Below are 23,511 nucleotides of genomic sequence, written 5' to 3' on the forward strand. Positions count from 1 at the left end.
GGACCGCATGGAGGCCCTTGGGTGCCACCAGTTGATGGCATGGATTGAAACAAAAAAGCGCAGAGCGACAAAAGGGGGGAAATAGGCGGCAGGACCGTGAGAAGGAAGACGAAGGTCGTTGGGCGCGGCGAGCTTTGTGCCCAGGAGTTGTGCTCCAGGTTCTGGGGCGCTGTAACTGGGCGCTCCCATGGCCAGGGGCATTAACCTTGCCCGGGGGTGAACCTTTCCACATGCTCTGCTCCCCTTCGCGCGTCTCCCAGCTGCTAGTCGGTCCTGCTAGGGCACTTCTCGAAACCTGTCCGTAGCTAGGAACCCTGGCCCGACTTTGATGGTCTTGATAACTTAGCCCGGCGCCCTGACCTCTTTTCTCCCGCTCCACTCCCACCCACTCGGCCCCACCGCCGGGTTCGCCTGCAGCTCTGGGGTCGACCAGATATTCCGCGGCTCGGCTGCCGCCAAGACCCGGAGAGTGGAGCCAGCTCCGGCCGCGCCGGGGGCGCGCGCGCGCGTTCTCGCTCGCTGCTAGCAGGGGTAGTGGGCATGCGCGGCGCGCGGCTGGCTTTGGCGGCGAGCGGGTGAGCGGGCGGGCAGCTCCAGACTTCACAGGCGGCGGCGGGCGCGGCGGTCTTGCCCAGCGCGAGACCGGCGCTGTGCTCGCCCGGGAGATCGCTGCTCTCCAGCCGGGCGCCGACCGCCGCTTTGAGGCTCGCGGGGGGATTGGAAGGGCGTGGTCCCGGTCGGGGGCTTTCTCCCGGCCGCCGCCTGCCTCGTCCCGCCTCGAGGCGCCTCCGGGGAAAGCCACGGCCCCGAGGGCGGATCCGAGGTAAGAGCCCCTCGGGCGAAAGGCGCCGGCCGGGGGTCCAGCTGTTGGAACTCCGACTAGATTTTTAAAAATCCGCCTTTGTGTGTGTTCGGGTGGAGCGGTGCCAGGCGCCGCGTCCGCTTGCATTCACTTTGACTGCTTTCAACTGGTGTCGGGAGCCAGGTGTGCCGGGGCGCCGCTGCGGAGCGCGCCGGTGCGCCCGGCCGTGGAGCGCCGCCGAGCGGGTGCAGACCTTCGGCCGCCCGCCGCCCCGCGCCGCCCGCGGAGCCCGAGGCTCCGGGAGGGGTGGGCAGAGAAGATCCTCAGTGTCCTTGTAATATTTCCTGGTAACCTGAGCTTCCGCACCTCTACACCTGCGCCTGTCCGGCCGGTGGGGCGACTACGAGAGCGGTGTTTTCACGGCGTCTTGGAGGCTCGGGGTTTCGAGAGCTACCCTCCCCACGCTCAGATGGAGGGGGTCTTTGCAGATGGAGAGTTTGGGGGCAAGGTCCCACCGTCGCATAGCCTCTCAAATTAAGATAGCTTGTTTTTGAACAGTTGTCACTCCTGATTCCTGTTGACTTTCCGTTCTTAAGTTTGTTCCACTTTAATCCCCATTTTACTTTTGGAAGATGGCCTTTCTGGTGTCTTTGTCAACTAACGCCTTTGGAGTTGACTTCTCCGCGTATGAAGAGCCGGTTCGCTTCTCCTGTGGTCACTCTTCTTTCTTTTCGAGGATTATCTCTGTGCAGAATTCTTTGCGCGGATCGTTCTCTTCCTTGGCATTGTTTCTCAATCCTTCTTTTCCCGTAGACCCATAGTACTGCTGGAATCTCTTCGGGGTTGGACGCCTGTGGTATTCGGATTTGAAAACCATAGTCGTCTAGGGCCGTAGAGCATTAAGAATTGGAATTCTCCTTTACAAAATTGGAATTCTCCTTTTTAACGAAAGGCATTACTGCATTTCTTTTGAAGATTTCGGTTTTTTTTTTTTTTTTTTTTTTTTTTTGTCTCATAAGAGGAATAGTAATATTTTAAGAGTTCAGATAAAACTTGGTTTCAGATGCATAGGAACAACTTGATTTTGGCTTTCTTATTCTTTTGCGGGATAGGAGAATTAGGATTCCCAGAAGACTTTACACACACATGCATATGGAAATACACAGGAACAGCAAACTAGTTGTGTTTCTAATTTATTTGTACCGAGAGGATACTATTCTGAAGGGACTTGGGTTTTGCAAAGGGTACACTTCATGTAGATCGTGTGGACATTGAAATTAAAGTCAGTGTCATCCTGTCTCATAGATTTCCAGTTTGGAATCGGAGTTCTTCAGATAGATTGTTACAGTTCTTAAGTTGCTAGTGTCAAAAAATTTTGGTCATGGGTTCACACTTTGACTTATAATTAGAAAAACAATGCGCTTTATACAGTTGCCACTAAAGGGTATCACAAATGTAATAACATTTTATAGAAAGCCTTTAGTGCAGAATTCATAGATTAAAGCTTTTTAAAATTCCACAAGTCATTCAATCCACAGCAGAAAAAAGAAAAAAAAAAAGAAAACTTTTAATCCCACCATTCTGAAATAACCACTGTTTACAATATTTGGTACCTTCTCTTTGAAATCTTTTTTCTTCCCACTTTCCAATGCCATTGAATATCAGTAAGTAGTAGTTTTCAGCCTTTTATTAATGATGGGACCATACTTGAAGTTGAATTTGGGGTGATTCTACAGCGTGGTTTATTCTGGATTGTTTTCTATCAGGAGTCTAATGTCTAATTTTGAACCCTTTGCTTGTTTCAGGTCAAATGAAAATATTGCCTTTTGTTTTCATTTCTGATTTTTTCCTCTTTTCAATTTTTTACCTACGCTGATACTTTTCAGTTATTAATCCTTTTCCATGCTATAACATAGACTTTGTATTTTTGCTTTCAGTTTTTATTTGGTAGACCCCAAATCCTAGACCCTTCCTTTTCTTGAGCTATGCTGCATACATGTTCACTCACTGCTTTTTATTTTTCTGCTGACTCTTCTGTTTTCTTCATTTACCCATTTTAATTCTGCAGGAGCTCACTTAAACCATGGTTTGTATAGGAAAATATGGTATCCACAATAAAAGATGATAGTTTTTCTCAAGGTCACTCGTTAAATGCTTAAAGTTTTAATGGGTGAGTATTTTAGCACTGATTTCATTTATGTAAAATTTAAGTTAGCTTTGGTGAGTTGTATTAAACAGATTTGGATCATCACAAAAACAACCTAAGTTAATGATAGGTTATAAACTTTCAGACATCTGCAATGGTATGTAAGGGGAAAAGTGGAATTTTAGTTAAAGTGCTTTAGCTATAGTACAACCCTGTTGGGAATTACTGCATGAAATTGTTTGCAGCTGTTAGTGATTGAAAATATTTTCTTAAGGAAAATTCTGTAACAACATAGTTGTCAACATTTTAACTTTAATGTATGCAGGAAAGGTGCTCGGTGTTTCAGTACAGCTTCTGCAGTGTTTTCTAAAGATTTTATTTTTATTTATTTATTTGACAGAGAGAGGGATCACAAGTAGGCAGAGAGGCCTGGGGGGTGGGGTTGTGTGGAGCAGGCTCCCTGCTGAGCCAAGAGCTGGATGGGATGCCTTGTGGGGCTTGATCCTCAGGACCCTGAGATCATGACCTGAGCCAAAAGCAGAGGCTTAACCCACTGAGCCACCCAGGCACCCCTCTGCAGTGTTTTCTAGATATATTCTTAGATAATATTTAAAAAAATATATTTTCCTTTTAGACTAGTTTTAGATTTAGAGAAAAATTATAAAGATAGGGCAGTGACTTCTTATATACTATGTTACCCAATTTCCTCTCTTATTACATCTTACATTAGTATTTGTGATAATTAATGAAGCAGTATTGGAAAAAAAGCAATGAAGCAGTATTGGTATGTCATTACTAACTGAGATTCACACTTTATTTAGCTTTCCTCAGTGTTTATCGGATGTCCTTTTTCTGTTTCAGGACTCTACTGTCTTAGATACCATATTATACTTTAGTTGTCATGTCTCCTTATGGTCCTTTTGGCTGTGACAGCTTGGTAGACTTTGTTTTTGATGACCTTCACGGTTGTGAGGAGTATTGATGAGATATTGGGTAGAATGACCTTCTACTGAAATCAGTGTGACTTTGTTGCCGTGATCAGACTGGGCTTGTAGTTTTTCGAAAGGAAGATCACAGAAGTAAAATGCTGTTTTTATTACATCATATAAAAGGTACGAGCTATCAACATGACTTATCACTGTTGATAATGATCTTGATCCCCTGCCTGAGTTAGTGTTTGGTAGGTTTCTACCCTGAAAAGTTACTCTTCTTTTTATGCAGTACTTTTAGAAGAAAGTCATTTGCACAGCACACATTTAAGGAGTGGATAGTTTTACTTTTCCTCCCTGAGGGTGGGGTATCTATATAAATTATTTAGAATTCTTCTGCACGGCAGATTTTTCTTTTCTCCCCATTTGTGTATTTACTCAGTCATTTACTTATATTGTTCTGTAGTCATGGATATACATTATATACTTTTGGTTATAATCCAGTACTACTTTATTTTGTTGCTCAAGTTGTTTCAGCTCTGGCCATTGGGAGCTCCTTCAGTTGGTTCATGTGTCCCTTTGACATGTCTCCATCAATGTGAGGGATTTTTTTTGTTTTGTTTTTTGTTAATAATTTCCTTACTTTCTGACATTAAAAGATGTTCCAGGCTCATTTTTTATATTTCCATTACCTGTCCCAGTCCCAGAATCAGCCAGAAAGAATCTGTTTCATCTTCTTGGGAAATAGTATTAGAAGCCAAGATTTGGGTGCTGAGTTCTTGTTGCTACTGGGGTATCATTGCCTCTAGATCCTCTTATCTACAGAGCAGGAAACATATGTATGTATGCAAAGCCTGAATATACACCTATCTATACATATTTCTCTACATAATCATATGTATCCATGTTAAGCGAAATATGAGTTCATATGGATATCTACAACCTTACCTACCCTATTACCACTTGTGTCATTCTGGCCTTCTCTTGTTTATCTGTCAACTCATCCCAACCATGGAAAGAAACCTGGCTCCCACCACCTGTCATCCATTTACTTAATTGTCAATCCTTTTATATACTTATACCAGTATTTAAATTGCTAACTTGTGCTCTCTTTACAGAGAGTGGGAAACAACGTTATCAACTAGGGTACAGTTCTTATGCACAGTTTCTTTTGCTTTTAGTTTAGATTCCATTCCTTTTTCCCCATCCCACTTAGTGAGATAGTTGCATGCATTAATAATAGTGTCAGATCCTTTTGTCACAATTTTTGTTCCATCCTGGGATCCTTCTGACCTTCTAAATGATTTTTTAAAAGTTCACATACACTGAAGCTCTCTCTTTGTCCTGTAAAGTTCTCTGGGTTTTGAAAAATGTATCATTTCATGTATCCTTTATTATGGTATCAAAGTATCATACATTAAAAAAAAAAAAAAAAACCTGTGCTTCATTTATCACTCCCTTAATCCCCCCTCTCCTCTTTCCCCCTCCCCCACAACCACTGATTATTTTTTTTTTAAATGGTCCCTATAGTTTTGCCTTTTCCAGACATCATATAATGGGAATCATGCAGCCTTGTCAGACTGGCTTCTTTCACTTATGGATATGCATTTAAGGTTCGTTATGTCTTCTTGTGATTTGATAGCTCATTTCTTTTTATTACTTGGTAATTTTCCAATTTATGTGTGTTATCACAGTTTGTGTATCTATTCATTTATCGATGGACATCTTTGTTACTTCCAGTTTTGTGCAACTATAAACAAAGCTGCTACAAATATTCATGGGCAAGTTTTTGTGTAGACAAAAGATTTCACATTATTTGGGTAAATACCTAGGAACATGATCGCTGGATCATATGATAAGATTATTGTTAGCTTTATATGATTTTGCCAAACTGTTTTCCAGAGTGCCTTTGCCATTTTCATTCCCATCAACAATTACCGCAAGCTCCTGTTTCTTCTCCTTGTCAATTTTGGATATTGTCAGTTTTATGGATTTTATGTATTCTAATAGGTATAATAATATCTCATTGTTGCTTTAATTTGCTGTTCCTTAATGACATTTAGTGTTAAACATCTTTTCATATGTTGTTGTATTCTGTATATTTTCCTTGGGGAGTTATCTGTTCTGAACTTTTGCCCGTTTGTTAATAGGGTTGTCAGTTTTCTTATTGTTTTAAGAATTCTTTATATCTTTTTCATATCATCATTTTATCAGATATGTATTTTGCTGATATCTTCTTCTATTCTGGCTTTTCTTTTTATTCTCTTAACAGTGTCTTTTCAGGGCAAATGTTTTTAATTTTAATGAAATCCAACTTGTCAATTTCATGGATAAATTTTGGTGTTGCATTTTTAAAAACTCATTGCCAAATTCAAGGCCATCTAGATTTTATCATTTTTTTTTAGGAGTTTTATAATTTTACTTTTAGGTCTTTGACCCATTTTTAGTTAATTTTTATTAAAAGTATAAAGTCTGTGTCTAGATTCTCTTTTTTCAGTTGTACCAGTACCAAGTAAATGAGATTTTTAAGTCAACTAGATTATAAATTGGGATTAGGATTGAAAAGAAAGTGTTTTTATTTGATTTTTAAAAGCCTTCTGCAAAATTGCTTAAAGAAAACAGTTGAGAAATGACTCGGGACCTAAAATGTAGTAATAGGTATAGACTGTGTTGAGATTAGTTCCTGGCATTTGTGGAAGATGGAATTTTTTTTTTAATAAAATATTTTATTTGTTTTTTATTTGAAAAATATTGTATTTATTTATTTGATAGCACAAGGAGGAGGGAGAGGGAGAAGCAGGCTCCCCACTAAGTAGGGAGCCTGATGCTGGGCTCTATCTCAGGACCCTGGGATCATGACGTGAGCCAAAGGCAAATAGACAGTTAACCGATGAGCCACCAGGTGCCCAGAAGATGGAATTGTTAATACAGAGTGATATCTATCAATTCTTTCATATCTAGACATAAGAAATAATTAAGGTTTTCTATTTCACAAAGAGTATCCGAAATAAGGGTATTGCAAGGCATATGCTGAGAAGAGGCAGATGATGTATTTACTTACCATCTAGAAACTTGATATATGACTCTATGGTCTCGACTCTTATCCCATGCCACTCTTCTTGCCAGAAAGAAGTAGCTTTTTAAAAAAGTACCTTTCTTTTGATATGTCAGTAACACAGTTAATGACATTGGGACCATAATTTTTAATATTGTTATGCTACAGATAGAACCATAGCTTCCAAAAAGAATCTAGTGAGATTTGACATAGTGAAAGTAGCAGCTTTGGTGTGGCAGGTGTTACACACGTTATCTTTTTAAACTCTTACAAAAGCTCTTTAAGGCAGTTCTCCTTTTTGCGTATTACAGGTAAGAAATGTGTTCAGAAAGATAAAGTGACTTGTCGGTGATCCATATGGGGAGAAAGGGACAGAGTTTGGATGGGAACTTTGATCTTTTTGATTCCAAAACTTTCCAGTTGGTTGTGTGATCTCTCATAAAAGAAAAAGGGCAAGGATAGTATCATATGTCCTTGATTTTATTCTTTTCTTTAAAATTTGTACATGTCTTAAATGACTACTGGGTGAAATGAGAATGGCTCAAAAATTTTGTTTTTGAGATACATGGAGGTTCTTTTAACCTTTTTCTTTTTTTCTTGTTGTCTGATCTGCAGCTTAGTGGCTCAGAGGTGTGAATTATTGGGAAATGGTTATAAAGAATGAAGTTCCTTTAAAGAGAGGAACTTGGGCGCCTGGGTGGCTCACTTGGATGAGCAACTGCTTTTGGCTCAGGTCATGATCCTGGAGTGCTGGGATGGAGTCCTGCTTCAGGCTTCCAGCTCCGCGGGGAGTCTGCTTCTCTCTCTGACTTTGTCCCCTCTCATGCTCTCTCTCTCAAATAAATAAATAAAATCTTAAAAAAAAATAATAAAGAGAGGAACTTGTGGGGCTTAGGAAAAATAAAACACATAATAGTAAAAGTAGCTAATTGTTTATACCTTTCCCCTACTAAATTGTTAGTTTCTTGAGGGCAGGGAACTAAACTCAGTTATCTTTAAGCACAGCTTAAATGTGTCGTATATGTCGTATATGATACACACAAAATGTTTTCTGAAAGAAATAAGCACTTACTAGCATACTCTTTATGGAAGAACATTTAGAAGGGGAGGGATTTTCCTCCCAGAGTAAGTTGAACATTGTTACCTTTCATTTACTCATTCATTCATCATTTATTGAGCATTTCTGGAGTATCTGTTCTGTGCCAGACCCTGGAAATACAAAGATGGATGAGACAGGATCTCTGCTTTCTGTCTTCAGGGAACCCAGAGAATGGGACAATCATTTTAATAGAGTATAGAACTCATGAATGTATGCATTAAATGAACAAGCAAGCAAGCAATGGCCTTTGAAATCAGAAAGACTTTATCTGCCTTAGTTTTCTTATCTAGGAAGTGGAAACGATAATAGTACCTATTTGACACAGTTGTTGGGGGTAGGTTAAATGAACAAAAATTATATTTATATCTCATCACATAGACAAAAGGAGAGGCCCACTGTAGCTGAGGAATCAGAAAAATCTTTACTGAAGAATGTGACATTTGGGTTTTATAGAATGAATTTTTGAGGCCAAGAATAAGAGTATGAGGAGGGACTCTGGGGCATTCCAGGCAGAAAGATGAATATGTTTGATGTGAAGAATGGTAGACATGACAGGAGTAATGGGAAATTCTGCACATTCTCACAGAGCCTATAGGGATATTAGAAAGAACTGAATAATCAGTTATTTTTCATTTTTGTAGTAACAATGCAATACAGTATTCATTGCATCATAGTAGGAAAGGATAAAGATCCCAAACCTGGTTGTTGTTGTTTTTTTTAAAAGATTTTATTTATTTATTTGACAGACGGAGATCACAAGTAGGTAGAGAAGCAGGCAGAGAGAGAGGAGGAAGCAGGCTCCCAGCTGAGCAGAGAGTCCTATGCGGGACTCTATCCCAGGACCCTGGGATCATGACCTGAACCAAAGGCGGAGGCTTTAACCCACTGAGCCACTGAGGCGCCCGCCAAACCTGTTTTAATTGCATGAATCTCCTCTTCTAATCCTATGACTTTCTAAATATAGTCCTTTATATAGTAGATAAATTCTTGTTTTTTGTTTTTTGTTTTCCCCCAGTCCTGTGATACTCAAGTGATTTTTATTAAGAAAGAGGACTTGTGTGTTTTGGGGTAAAATCAGAGGTTCTGTCTTAAGCCATGCTTATATTTAGTAGCATAGCAATATTAGAAATGTAACATCCTATAAAGGCACCATCTAGTCCTGTTTGAGCCAATCCAGAATTCTAAGAGCCATGAATGGTTTCTGAATAGAACCTGAACATAATACTTAGCAATATACTAAAATAATTTGTTAATTGTATGAATTATGTGCTTGTTGGGGGTTAGAGTTCTACAGCTGAAAAATCATGTTTTTAATATAAGAGGAGAAGAGAAAAAGGAAAGACAAAATAGAAAATAAATGAACATTAATAGAGGGAAGAGAAATTTATATTTAAAGAGAGTGGTGAAAGTCCAGAACCAGTCTATTTCACAGTTACATTTTACCAAACATTTAAAGAAGAGTTAATATCTATCCTTCTCAAACTGTTCCAAAAAGTTTTAAGAGGAAGAAGTGTTTCCAAATACATTCTCTAAGTTCAGCATTAGTCTGATATGAAAACCTGATAAAGACACTACAAAAAAAAAGAAAATTACAGACCAGTATCCCTGATGAACATAAATGCAGAAATCCTCAACAAAATATTAGCAATCCGAATTTGATAATACATTGAAAGGCTCCTATACCAGGATAAAGTGGGATTTATTCTGGGGATTCAAAGATATTTCAATATCTGCAAATTAGTCAGTGTGACAAACCACATTAACAAAATGAAGAGTAAGAATTAACGTGATCAACTCATTAGAAGCAGTAAAAGCATTTGGCAAAATTCAATGTACATTTATGATAAACACTTTATTAGGAGGGAACATACCTCAACCTTATAAAGACCCTATATGACAAACTCACAGCTAACATGATACCAAACTTTGAAAAACTGAAACCGTTTCTTCTAAGATCAGGAATAAGACAATTTTCACCATTTTTATTCAACATAGTACTGGAAGTCTGGCCACAATGTTCAGACAAGAAAATTGGAAAAGAAGAAGTAAAATTCACTATTTGTAGATAGCATCCTACTATACTATATATGGAAAAACCCAAAGACTCCATAAAAAAACTTAGAACTAATAAACATGTTCAGTAAGATTGCAGGATACAAAATCAATAGACAAAAATTAGTTCCATTTCCATATACTAACATCAAGCTGTCTGAAAAGGAAATGAGAAAAGCAATTCCATTTACAATAGCAACAAAAAGAACAAAGTACTTAGTAATGAACTAAGGAGGTGAACGACTTGTATAATGAAAACTACAAAGCACTGATAAAAGAAGTTAAACAAACAAATGGAAGGACATCCCATATTCATGGATTAGAAGATTAATGCCCATTAAATGTCCATACCACGCAAAGCAATCTTAAGATTCACTGCAGTTCTCATCAAAGCACCAATAGCATTTTCCACAGAACTAGAAGAAATACATCTTAAAATTTGTATGGATCCGCAATAGATCCTTAATGACCAAAGCAACTTTGAGAAAGAACAAAGCTGAAGGTATCACATTCCCTGATTTCAAACTGTACTGCAAAGCTGTCATACTCAAGTAGTGTGGTATTAGCACAAAAAGAGACCAGTGGAACAGAAAAGACAGCCCAGAAATCAACCCACACTCATATGGTCAATCTATAACAAGGGAGGCAAGGATATATAGTTGGGAAAAGACAGTCTCTTTTTATACCATATGCAAAAATAAACTCAAAATGGACTAAAGAGCTAAATGTAAGATCTGAAACTATAAAACTCTTAAAAGAGAACCTAGGCGGTAAGCTCTTGGACCTCAGTCTTAGCAACATTTTTTTTGGATTTGTCTCTTCTCAAGGAAGGGCAACAAAAGCAAAAATAAACAGGTGGTACCACATCAAACTACAAAGCTTTTGCATAGTAAAGGAAACCAATAAAATGGAAAGGCAACCTACTGAATGGGAAGGGATATTTGCAAATGCTATGTTTAATAAAGGCTTAATATCTGAAAATATAAATAACTTAGTACAATTCAACCCTGGGTGCCTGGGTGGGTCAGTCTGTTAAAAACCTGCCTTCAGCTCAGGTCATGATCCCGGGGTCCTGGGATTGAGCTCTGAATCAGGCTCCTTGCTCAGTGGGAAGTCTCCTCCCTCTGCTCCCTCCCTCCCCCGACACCTGGCCCCTAGCTCATGCATGCTATCTCTCTCTCTCAAGTAAATAAAGTATTTTTAAAAAAAATACAACTCAACAGCAGAACCCCCCCCCCCCCAATCCAAATAAATAAAGGACAGAGGACCTGTATAGACATTTTTCCAAAGTAGACAAGACATGTGTCCAACAGACACATGAAACAATGCTCTACATCATCACTCATACACTCATCATTAGGGAAATGCAAATTAAAACCACAGTAAGGTATCACCTCACACCTGTCAGATGGCTGGTATCAAAAAGATAAGAAGTAATAAATGTTGGCAAGGATGTGGAGAAAAGGGAATCAATCCTCAAACACTGTGGAAGGAATTTAAATTAGTTCAGCAACTATGGAAAAACAGTATGGAGCTTCCTAAAATAATTAAAAATAGAAATACATTATGATCAAGGAATTCTATTTTATTTGAAGAAAATGAAAGCATGAGTGTGTACTCATATGTTCTTTGCAGCTTTGCTTGCAGTAGCCAAGATATGGAAGCAACCTAAGTGGCTGTCAATAGATGAATGATGAATGAATAAAGATGATACAGTGCGCGCGCGTGCACACACACACACACACACTCACAGGAATATTAATCAGCCATAAAAAAGAATGAAATCTTGACACTTGTGTCATTGTGGATAGACCTAAAGGATATTCTATAAGTGATATAAAGCAGAGAAAGACAAATACTGTATGGTTTCCCTTAAATGTGGAATCTAGAGAACAAAGGAACAAACAAAACAGAAACAGTCTCCTAAGTACAGAAAACAAACTGGTGGTTGCCAGAGGGGCATACGTAATGGGAGTATGGGCAAAAAGATGAAGGGGATTAAGAGGTATAAATTTCTAGTTATAAAAGAAGTAAGTCATGAGGATAAAAGGTACAGCATAGGAAATAGTCAGTAATATTGTAATAACTAGATATGGTAATGAATGGTAACTAGGCTTACTGTGGTGATTATTTCATAATGTATGTAAATATTGAATCACTATGTTATATACCTGAAACTAATAAAATATTGTATATCAACTATTCTTGGTCAATAACCAAAAAAGTTAAAAAAAAAAAGGGAAAACACATTTTTTAAATCCCTCTTAAAGGCTATTGATATGAATTTCATTTTTTTTTAAGATTTTATTTATTTATTTGACAGGCAGAGATCACAAGTAGGCAGAGAGGCAGGCAGAGAGAGAGGTGAGGAAGCAGGCTCCCTGCGAAGCAAAGAGCCGGATGCGGGGCTCGATCCCAGGACCCTGGGATCACGACCCGAGCTGAAGGCAGCGGCCCCAACCACTGAGCCACCCAGGCGCCCGATATGAATTTCATTTTATTTAGAAAGTCTTTGATTAGCACCACTAAAATGTTATATTTCTTTTAGAATATTACTATTAGAATATTATTCCTTATTCTAGAAATACACGTGTATTATTGGTATATTATTTATTTAGAAATACATGTGTATTATTGGTATATTATTTACTTGCTTAGTGCAACAATGGAATGTTTCTATTTCTGTCTGAAATATAAAGTTTGTGATCATTAAACACTGTAAATTTTTTTTTGCTGATTATAGTTTTTGTAATATTTTGTAATATTGTAATTGTTTCTATTTTTCACTAGAAAATAAAATATTTTAAAAGTGCAAGTAGTGAAACAAATCTGTAAAGAAAAGTGTATGTGAAATTTGTCATTGAAGTCCTTGAATACGATGTTTAGTCTTCTATAATAATTTTGACATTTGAAGTTAATGCTATCTTTATTTTTTTTTATTATTTTTTTAAGATTTTATTTATTTATTTGACAGAGAGAAATCACAAGTAGTCGGAGAGGCAGCCAGAGAGAGAGAGAGGGAAGCAGGCTCCCTGCCGAGCAGAGAGCCCGATGTGGGACTCGATCCCAGGACCCTGAGGTCATGACCTGAGCCGAAGGCAGCGGCTTAACCCACTGAGCCACCCAGGCGCCCTAATGCTATCTTTAGACATGAACATACAGTAAGGTGATTTTGAATATGTTGACTTTTAAATTTGAAGAAAGATATACTTGTGATGTTAGAGAATATGCATTTAGCTTTGATAAACGGAGGAAAATAGAACATTACTATATATATCTGTATAGTTGCCCCCCCTTCCTCCAATAGCATGCTCAGCTTGTGTTTGTACGTATGTGTGTAGGTAATTTCCAATTTCCTTTCCAGCGTATTTTCAAAACTTTAACTGTTAAATGACCAACCATATATTGGGATTTTAAAATATTACTTTTTAATATAGAAAAAATATTGATTAGAAATCCTATCTTTAGGTTCAGTTGTTTATTTTAGCATGTTTATCTTCGCTGTTAAAACTTGTGATGTATAATCTTATTTTTCAGGACTGTATACCACAACTCGTGTTATTTATTTATTTATCTCAGGATCATTTTAGTCAAGAGAAGACATTAATTTTATTGGTAGTAATTTTATTTCATTCTTTTTGGGGGCCTTGTTAGGTTCCGAATAGTTTAAAAGCAACAGAATTCTTTCTGTGATAAAAATCTAGTCATTGGGACAAGTCTTGTAGCGTTTTTCACATGATGCTCATGCATGTAAAGGTGGGGAATCAATATGTATGTCTAAAGAATTTATATGAAAGAGGTATGGTTAATTATTGAGGAAAGGAGTCCTCTAAAGATTTTAAATAGATTTACATTAATTCACAGATTTATTTAATGATTCATCTCTTCTTTTATTTTTAAAGACTTTATTTATTTTGTATGAGAGAGCACAGGCAGGGGGTGGGGCAGGGAGGGCTGGGTCAGAGAGGGACAAGCAGACTGTGCTGAGTGAGGAGCCCTGTGTAGGGCTTCATCTAATGACCCTGAGATCCTGACCTGAATGGAAGTCAGGAGTTGGGTGCTTAACGGCTGAGCCACCCAGGCACCCCTCATCTCTTCGATTTTTAAATGACCGATCCATGATAGCCAAGCTTAAATAATAATGTGTAAAGAATAATAAAACAAAATTGTGTAAAAAATTAAAACCTCATGTAAATTTAGGAATGATCAGTTCTATATTGTTTGCATATTGGTATATTTGCTATCTTTGTAGAATTACAGAATAAAATGTTCAAAGCTTCAACTTTTCTTTTCATATTATTTAATTTTTTTTTTAATGTTTCTTATCCATATAATTGAAACAAAAAGTTTTAGCACCATTTACTATAAGATCTATGCGCTTGGCCGTGTTTCACATATTTCAAAGCCATCTTAAGACTCATTACCTTCTATGGTCTCATGAAGAAAATAGTCATAAAAATTCTGAAGCAGGTAAATGACCATGTGGGTTTTTCCCTCGATAGGCCTTCTCCATCTTGCTTCTCTCATCCTCATTTTACCCCATCCTCTAGCCCCAGTGTCTGATAGCTTTTTTTTTTTTTTTCCAATCCTCAGATGACTTAGTTGAAACATGTATCTTTCATTACTTTGCTATCTTTCCAGTTACTGTTGTAACTTTTTCTCACTGCCTGGTGAGATCTCAGTCATGGAGACTGAAGTCTGAATAAAAGGGGGCATTCATGGCGGTTATGACAGTGAAGGTTAAGTTTAGGCTGCTAGAGAGTTTGAAACAAAGGAGTGATTCAAGGCCTCATCACCTTCATCTTATTTGGGTAGTAAATAGATTATTTTGGAAGTAGTAAGTCTCATTATAAAGATAATGAAATCCTGTCCAGACTGAATACATTAACAGTGATTAACTTCAGCTGCAATACATTTTAACACCAATTTTTATAGTAATTAGGAAAGACCCACTATGGTTTTGTTTGTATATTAGAATATATGCTACTGGCTTTCCCCTCCTTCCCTCTCTCCCTCTCTTTCTTTCTTTTTCTTTTTTTCTTCCTTTTTTACATTTTGTTTTGTAGGAGCTCCTTAACACTGTAGGGAATTTTAGAATTTGAGTTCAAATATATCTCAAGTAAAGTCATATAATATAAAAGATAATTTTACAATGGAATACTCCATGGCTTTCTAAAGAGTCTTGGAACTGGAATAAAAGTCTCTATCTTACCTCCAAGACTTCCTGCCCTTCACCTACATCTGTTACTAGTAGTTATTTCTGTTTTCTCACTCTGCCATGTAGTTAATGGAAATAATTGCAGTATGAATTTGGGAGATATTTATTATTGAATAGAAGACCTGACAATAGGGGATAACTTAACCTAATGGTTACCAGTTATATTTTGTTTTGTATTTGTGGTTTTTAAAAGTACTTATATGATCAAACTGAAAGAAAGATTCCGTATTAATGGATCAAGTAGTAAAATGATTGGGAAAACTAGTGATGGTAGTATCTGATCATAGAGATAGTTTGGTGTGACAAAAGTAGAAACGCTAAAATTTCACAGGAACATATAAACCATTTTAACCATCACTGTGCTGTTGATCAGCTACATCTGGGGAACTCTGTTTATATATATATTGTAACAATGTATTACGTAATAGAAATATATATTAAATATTTACTCAAACACGAAATAAAAGACATTCTTAATATTGCAAGATTTGACAGCTAGAGCTTTCTAGCTAGCATTGATTCTGTTAGACTATTGTGGACATTAATTGGATCTTAGACATTAGGTGTAACAAATGCTTACTATGTGTGGAGGCTGATGTAGTTACATATTCGTGAGAGAACGGACATGAATGTGAGGGAAAGCTTTTTAGATTAGGTAGCTGATCCAAGCCTGCTGAGTTTTTCTTTTTTTCCAATGGAGGACAAGAGCCTGTAGATTTTTGCAAGGGATTGATTTGAGAACATAGCTTAATTTTTAAGGTCAAAGAAACTAATTCAGCTCAGAGTGTTTTTGGTTTTGTGTCTGGAAGAACTTCTAAAAACTTCAGCTGTGATCTTTCAGCTTCCTATTCCTCCCTCTCTAATTACTCTTAGCAAGATTTTGCTGTCAACCCTAGCAATCATTGGGAAGGATAATACTGGGGTGAAATTTCTTTTTCTTTTTCTTTTTCTTTTTTTTAATTTCTTTTAAAAGAAAGTTGTGCAAGAGGAACATGTACACAAATGAATACTTAATACAACAAAATGCATATGGAACTGTCCTTTGTATGTGATGGTGAGTTTTGTTTGTTGTACTGGTGATAGAGCTTGTTTGACCCATTTCTACTTTCTCTGGTAATTCTTCTTGTGATATGTATATATGAGTTAGTTATATGAGATTAGGGATTTGGCTAAACTGTTAGCAGAGTCATTGGTTTAATTCAACTCACTTTAATTTCTTCATCTAATAGTCTTGGACATATACAGCTTTATTTAATAGAAAATAGCTTGTTTCAGTTAGTGGAATTTATATGTCAATAAAGAAGTAAAAAAAAAAAAGAAATACTAAGTAAATGCCTATTAAGTGTTAGATGTATTACTAAATAATAAAGATGCTGCAATTGAGACAGCAGATAAGATTTATATCCTTACTGAATTTACAGATGTCAGAAGCCTAAATTAAAAGAATCATAAAAACTTAAGCAATCAGATTCTAGGTAAATGGTAAAAATATGGAAAATAATAACTTTTCTCACCTTCTCTTCCTCCTCCTTTCTAACTTCTAAGAGAGTGAAGATAGTCATATTTTGTATTATAATTTTTACATGTAGTGATATTGTAGATTTATAAGTACTTTGAAATTATGAATCATTTTACAATAATTCCACTACAGTAAGAGTTATTTATGAAGAGCTTTGGTAAAAATTATAATACAACAGTACTCCCTTTGAAAGATACTCAGCAGTTAAGGTTAATTTAAGATCAGATCAGACAAGCATGGTTTGTGTTATTTTTATAGACACTATTCAATATTTTGTTCTTGGAAATTTTTAGGAATGAAGAAATTGTTATTTGTAAAATGAAGTCATGCTGAAGACTTAAAGCTGGTTGTAAAGTGTTAATCTTTGGAGAAGGGGAAATATTTCATATCTTGAATTTGGAATGTGGGTAACTTTATGAAGCAACTGTATGCTGTATGAAGCAACATTGCCTTTGTATTTTACTTACAAGAGAAAAATGTATACTCCTTTAGTGGAGCAAAGCACTTTCTGACACACCTCTCAAATTACACACCATTGAAATGATCCCCACAATGTGTTTGGCTCATGTGGTTCTAGTTAGCTACTAAGAATGAAAGATTCATAACGATCTATTTCAAAAAACATCTTTATTTGCGTTGCAAAGAGCTTAATTGTTTGGAAACAGGATCAAGAATTTCTTTCAAGTTGTAAGTTGGCATGGATAGGTTGGGCCATGATTGGCATTGAACTTTAAAAGAGAGAATTTCTGTGCAAAGAAGGTTCTCAATAAATATTTATCGAAGCACTGATTGCTATGTTGACTGTAGAAGGATAAAAGTGCCTGAGTTTTCCCACATTGTTAGTGATGTGGACCAAATCTTTTTGTAGCTATTATAGAAAGTCCTGATAACCTTTCCCTTATCTTGCCTTTTGGGCAGTGTATAAGAGAATCCCAGGGAGGAGGAAGTCATACAAACTTGCCAGACAGATGATTGGAGTCCCAGTGGCAAGCTTGTGACCTAATTTTCCAAGCTCTGTCCATGCAACTGTAGAATTATGGCTATATGCTGTTATCTTGAATAACACTAGGTTTGTATACAAGTTTGGGGGTTGGGAAGAGAAAGAAGTAGGAATAGATATATAAATCTCTCTCTCTAGTTTTGCCAGATCCCATAACATAGAAGCCCTTTTGTTAAAAAAGAAAACAATTCATTATTTCCTCGTTTTAGTTATTCCTTCTTCTATGGGTCTCAAAAAAATAATTAATAGAGGATCTTGTTTGTTTTTTAAAGATTGATGGCATACTCAGTTATTTTTGAAGTTTATTTTGAACACTTTTTTTTTTTTTAAAGAAAAATGTAGTATGAGAGTGTGTTGGTTGGTTAAAGATGGAGTTGTTTCTATGTTTTTCTTGTGCAATAGATTAGGAGGTGCATTTCTGGTAGCAGTTCCCTGATGGTCCCAAGATGATAAGACTGTTTTCCTCTCATTAAGCAAATATTTATGAGTACATGTAGTTATTATGTTTAGTAAAATTACATAAGATTTCCAATCTTTGTTATAAGTTTTACAAATTGCTACTACAAAAATGAGAATTTTAGACACCAGTATGAGGTAATTTTATTAGGTCATACACTGCTTTTTGCTTGCCATCTTGCCTCTATAATGTTAGCTAGACATGGATGAGATCTTTCTTTTTCTCCTGGTATGGATATAGTTCATGTCATATGCTATTTTGAAATACGTTGAACCAGCTGGGATGATGAAAGTGACACAGACTTATGTCAACTGGACCTACATAAATCACACTCTTTTTTTCTAGTAAGTACTTTGAATACTTATTTGCTTCTTTGACATCTCTCCCCATCCCCAACACTTTCTGACTTCTCTCTAACATCTCTTGAAGAGGCCAGTAAACCCAGTACTAAAATAGTCTATGCATCTCCCTTTACCAGGTAACTGGTCCCATACATATCTTTAATACCCAATTGCATCAAAATATCTCCTTCATTTTCCTTTCTTCGATGGGGGGAGGTGATTGAATTTCTTTGATCTCAGGATTTTCTTCTGATTTCAACTTGACTTAAACCAAATTGTGATAAGAGAATCATTATTAATCAAAATTAATAACATTGGAATATAATTTTAATAATTTAGACCTCTGTCTCTTGTAGAAAGTATTATGGAATCAATTTAAAATGTTATTCTTCTCTGTCTTACGTGTATTTGTCTATGTCAGACTCTTTATATTGTAAGCTCCTAGAGTCCATGTGTCTCTTAATTCTCTTGATGTGATGTTATGCATGTTTGAAAGTTATTTTCTTAATGTCCTCTTTCTGCTGTCTTATTTCTGTCTTGTTCCCAGGTGAGATTACTGAGGAGAACCTTATTACCTGTTGTTTCCTCTTCCTCACTCTTCCTGCAGTTGTCTACCCACTGTAGTCTAGTGCCTGAGCTCATCATACCTCTAGGTCATTTGTAGTCTTGTAAAAATCCATGCCAAAAGGCAAATGTTTAGTTTTTATCTTGATTTTGCTGTAGCATTTGCTGCAAGCTCTTAGAGGACATGGGCTGTGTTTTGTTCACTATTGTATTTTTTATTGCTTAGAATTTGTACTACTTTGTAGATTGTCCATTTACTGAATGAATGTATGCTCGTAATGATCACTTTTTTCTTTCAAAGAATGTTGTCTTCTTTTGGCTTTCATGGTGCTTTGCAGTTCTTTTCTGCTTTACATCCTACCTCTCTTTTGTTACTTATTTGCACTTAGATGTTCCTTCAGAATCTCTACTTCTAGGAGTATAATATGTAACTAAAAGTTACTGGGAGAGTTGCGAAGTGGTAATCTCAAGAAAATTGTAACTCCATCTGTTGGTAGCAGAGAAAGTCAGTGGGTTTTTTTTTTTTTTTCCTCTGTTTATGGTTTTGTTCATAATCTGAAAACTTACAAATTGAGAAGTTTCATAGTTTTCCAGAATTCTTTTCTCAGCTCTCATCTCATTTCATGTTTCATTGTTTTCCAAGATGACTTCAGCACTTCACATTGTTTTCATTAGAACGATGACTTTCAATTTTTTATCTCCTGCTGGCAACATTACCCTAAACTCTAATCCTTTGTTTCTGACTATACCTGAAGCTTGCACAGGCCTCCAAGACATCACATTTACCAAAATATATTTGTTGCATTTTCCCCTAAACCTGCTCCCCTCTCTTTTCCCGTTCCTCTAAATGGAGCCACTATTACTGAAATGGTAACATTAATGGTATGTGCATCTTTCTGGACTCTTTTTTTGCCTTATGCACCATTCTGTCCCACCTTTAAGTGATCAGTCACCAAATCCTGTTGATTCCTATTACAGAATGGCTGACAGAGCATTCTCTTCTTCTCTTGATCATATTAATACCTTGCTTAAAATTCTTCAGTGTTCCCCATATGCTCGTTAGGAAGTCCCATTCCTGCTTATAGTGGCGCAAAATGAAAGCCCTCTGTGACAAAGTCTTCCTAGTTTACTTTCAGGTCTCATTCTTTGACTCTTTTATTCCACAAATGCTTTAATAATTGAAGTAATTGAATACACTTAGCTTCATGCTTCCATGACTTCACACAAGCTGTTCCCTTGGCCTGGAGTTTGCTCTCTGTCAACCTCATCATTTTGTCTATATTATTTTCCACTTGGCTTAAAGGTTACTTTCCTGGAAAAAAATTAGTCAATTCCTTCTTTGTGCCCAAGTGATATCTTATACTCACTTTAAAGTAGTAATTAGGTTGCATTTTATGGTTTATTTACTTGTTTTTCCGTTTAACTAGCCTCAACACTTGGAGGTAGAAAATGTGTCTGAGTAATCTTGGTCTTTCATGTGCCTTAGCACAATGCTAAGTGTACAGTGTGTACTCAGTTTTTGTTTTAATACATATCCAAGGAATAAATGTTTAAAATGCTTTTTGATGTTAGTGAGATTTCAGTATCTGTCTCAGTATCTGTTCTACATGTAAATAAAGTATGGTAGAAAAACTGAGCAGGGTTCATTTATTCACTGACTGTTTCATGTTTTCTCTCTACCAGAGTGTTCTGGAGGTGAAGTTGAAAGGTAGATAGAGTTTATCAGCAATATCATCCCATTTCTTTATCTCTTGTCATTCTTCCATATTTTACCATAGATGTCACAAGGTTGTCCTCCAGCTGCCCGAGACACATCACTGTTCCCACCCCTCTACCTTTATGAAATTTAACATTCAGTTTATATCCAGCTGGAGCCTGTGATTTATAGGTAAAATGAGGGGATTGGGCCAGTATGGGAAATTTTAAAATTGAACCTTTGCTTCTTGCCACCACCCTTTATAACCCTCCTTTTCAGTAAAAGTGGACCTACAGTATTTGCCACTGGATCAGGATTTAATCAAAATGCCTCTCTGGAGCTGACTTATTTTATAATCTTACTTATTTAAGGGAAAAGATTATTAGTAATCAGAATAGATGATAAAGAACCTTTAAATGTATGATACATGAGATATGTAAAGACTGTGTGGTGTAGCTATCTTATGTTGCTAATGAAAAAAGTAAAACCAAGGCAGGCCAAATGATCTGTCCAATGTCATACAACTAATTCATTGCACAGTTAGTCTTAAAATCTAAGTATTCTAAGCCTTTGTGCAACTGTACTGATGCTCTCTTTAATTTGGTCAGGAATTTGAAAATTCTTTTACTCAAAATGTTTATCAGCTCTATTTTTCCATTTCTCTGTATTAGGTGTAGTGCTAAGGATGGTGAGGTATAAGGTAGCCTACGTAGCTGGGACTAAATCATGGAGAGAGGCATAAATAATTACAATAATATAAATGATCGTTCATCTTCTCCACAGGTATAGTACTTAGGCTTTTATTTAAAATTTATTTATTGAAATTTTAGAACTAATTTGCTCAGCTTATTTCCAGCTCCCAGAGCAATAAAGTAATAGAAGGTTATGATGAGGTTCTAGAGTAGTATATAAATAGCAAGGGAAGAGACAGCTGAGAGGCTGGTAAGAGAGAGAGGAAAAAATTCTGGCTCATATTATATACTATATACTTTATATATATATATGTGTGCATATATATATATATATATAAAGTAAAAGAACCCAAATCATTATAGACTAAGTATATTTTAATTAAGGGGGAAAACTATGTTTTACACCTCAGTACACTGTAAGAATGTTGTAACACATTATGGTACTTGATATTAAAAATGTCAACCATAAAGTGACCACTAAGAAATGATTCTAGGCCACAACCATGGCAGAATGCTGGTGGGTGAGCTCCCCTTGTGCTACTGAAGAATGATGTTATCATTATGGTGGAATAAGAGGTTTTTTTTTTTGTTTTTTTTTTTTTTGTTTTTTTTTTTTTAGTTTTTTCCATTCTTTTCTCTCCCTCCTGCAAAGAACACCAGTTTTGACATTGACAATCACTCATGGACAGTAGTACCCTTGTGAAAGCCTGGGAATCTAGCAGAGATGCCAACAAACATACCATTGGAGGAAAAAAAAAATCTGAGATTGAACACAGTGGAGAGGGTAACAGGGGCGATTTTATTTTACCTGTGTTGCCCCTCCCCCAAGGCATAGCTCAGTGCCAAAAGAGAACTTCTTGGCCTGTGATTTTTCCTGTGGGGGAAAGTGGAGAGTATATGAATGAGTGTCCAGCTTCCCCAGTATGTGGAATGCCACCAAAGAGACCTACTTCTTTTCTGCCCCATCAATACCAAGTAGTGACTTGCTGGGCAGCAAGTAGTGATGACTGGGAAAACAGCAGTTAGGGCTCAGGAGAGAATGTATCAAAATCCTACTGACAGCTTTGTAGACTGTATTAGGAAGCCCATCCATGAACTGTGGGGGATGCCTCCCCTGTAGATCTCTACAACTGGCCCCAGCTCCCCTCCCCACCAACACTCCATGTACCTTACCCCTGCTCTTCCCCACAGGGACCCCATAGCGGGCCAGCTTCCGTGTATGCCCCTGAAGCAGTGAGAATGAACTTTTGCAGACAGTGAGCACTTGCAGAAAGCTGGCCTGACTCTAGAGAATTGGGAGAAACTACGCAAGGTTGAGCATTCAGTACTGCCCTAGGGAAAGCAAAGGAAGGTTATTAGCATTTGACCTGACTTGCAGGATCCACAGAAGGTGTACAATCTTATGAATTCCCCGAGAGAAGGGAATAAGAAGTATGCAGTAGGGATATCCATAGGAAAGATCTGGGAAAGCCTCAGAATCTTTAACAGGGCTGAAGGGAGGTTTTCTCTCCTGAAACCAGTCAGTATAGACTAGAGAAGATGACTCTTTATTCAAATGCAAAGACAGCAACACAGAACTTAGAGGAACCTAAAAATATCAAGGAAAAATGATACCACCGAAGGAAGACAGTTTTCAAGTAACTGATACTCTTTCCCCTTCGGAGAGTGTTTTCAATTTTCCTGATAAGAGAATTCAAAATAGTTACTCTAAGGAAGCTCAGGGAACTACAAATAAGCAACAAAACACTGAAAGGACAGTTCAGTGAAATCAGGAAAACAATACACAAAATGAGAAGTTTAACAGAGATAGTAATTATAAAAAAAACAAAGAATTTTGAAGATGGGGAATATAATGAAGGAGACATTATGCACAATAGGAAAGACTTGGAAACCACCTTAAGGGTCCCTCCGTAGATGAGCTGGTAAAGAAAACGTGTTGTG

At 37.1% G+C, this 23,511-nt stretch overlaps 1 protein-coding gene across 2 annotated transcripts in view; it reads left to right on the forward strand.

Moving 5' to 3' along the window:
- The first annotated feature begins 548 nt into the window (after positions 1-548).
- The window catches only part of EPS8 (epidermal growth factor receptor pathway substrate 8), a 180,867-nt gene continuing 157,904 nt past the window's right edge, over positions 549-23,511 (forward strand). For both annotated transcript variants that reach the window (XM_059185963.1, XM_059185962.1), the window contains exon 1: positions 549-823. The gene's annotated coding sequence lies outside the window, so the exon portion shown is untranslated. The remainder of the gene's footprint in view (positions 824-23,511) is intronic.

The sequence above is a fragment of the Mustela lutreola genome, chromosome 8 (assembly GCF_030435805.1).
Source record: "Mustela lutreola isolate mMusLut2 chromosome 8, mMusLut2.pri, whole genome shotgun sequence".
Taxonomy (NCBI): domain Eukaryota; kingdom Metazoa; phylum Chordata; class Mammalia; order Carnivora; family Mustelidae; genus Mustela; species Mustela lutreola.